Source organism: Penaeus monodon, chromosome 28, assembly GCF_015228065.2.
Source record: "Penaeus monodon isolate SGIC_2016 chromosome 28, NSTDA_Pmon_1, whole genome shotgun sequence".
Lineage (NCBI taxonomy): Eukaryota > Metazoa > Arthropoda > Malacostraca > Decapoda > Penaeidae > Penaeus > Penaeus monodon.
The window spans coordinates 18,207,051-18,207,991 of NC_051413.1; the positions used below are offsets into that span (position 1 = coordinate 18,207,051).

Sequence of the window (941 nt, forward strand, 5' to 3'; positions counted from 1 at the left end):
AGTATTAGAGCATTAAAAATAGTGAAAAAAAAAAATCAAGAGGTCACCATCTGGCTGAAATCAATTAAAAGGCACAACAAGCTCAGATGTGTATTAATCTGAAAACACCACACACAAAATCAGAAAAGGACTGGAAAGTCGACCCCAGAGGAAGACCTCCATTAAGAAGAACTGATTTTGAAGACCCAAAAGGCGACCTCCCTTCCAAGCGACCTATTTTGCGACCCGAGCGGCGGCCCGCGGTCACCATCGCCCACGACAACACGGGCGAACGTGAAGCAGACGTGTTGTTATTTTTGTATTTACTATTAATCCCTGCAAGTAATTGTTAACAGGCAGTAACTCGTTGCCTGCTACGTGATATATAGCCGTAGATTCTAGTTTTAAGGTGAGTTGTCCCCTCCTTTCTCCTTAAAGAGGCTAGGCAATTGGCTGTGAAGAGGCCTTTCTGGATTGACATTTCGCACAGTATGTTGGGAGGCCTTTGGAATATTCTTTCTGGAAAGTCCGCTTCTTCGGTACTGACGAAGCTCATGTTGAGGTGTCACTTGTGATGTCTTCTAGCCACTTACAGGGAGTTTAGTTAATAGTGGTCAATTATAATGGCGGAAGTAGTTTCGGTGAACGGGAGGGGCACGAGGGGAGTTGCGGGAAGGGGTGAAAGCCAACAAAAATATACTGGTATTGCAAGTCTAACACATTATAGGGTCTTCCGGTGCATCGGGAATTTATCTCTACAAGCATTTTCTGCGGCTCATTTTTGTTGATTTCTACTTTGCTTTTTGTCTGCAATTAATTTAATATCAGTGAATGTAGTTTTTCATACCCGCAAACTATGAACTTATATTTTTGTATACTTTAATCAAGAATGGCTAAATGAGAAGAGCCAACAACAAAGGATAAATAAGGCGCTCTTCGGACCAGATGTAATAGCCAGGTGG

The 941-nt window shown here is 42.5% G+C and overlaps 1 protein-coding gene across 1 annotated transcript in view; it reads left to right on the forward strand.

Moving 5' to 3' along the window:
* Positions 1-252: 252 nt before the first annotated feature.
* The window catches only part of LOC119591402 (tetratricopeptide repeat protein 37-like), a 22,471-nt gene continuing 21,782 nt past the window's right edge, over positions 253-941 (forward strand). Inside the window, exon 1 of the mRNA XM_037940145.1 lies at positions 253-388. The gene's annotated coding sequence lies outside the window, so the exon portion shown is untranslated. The remainder of the gene's footprint in view (positions 389-941) is intronic.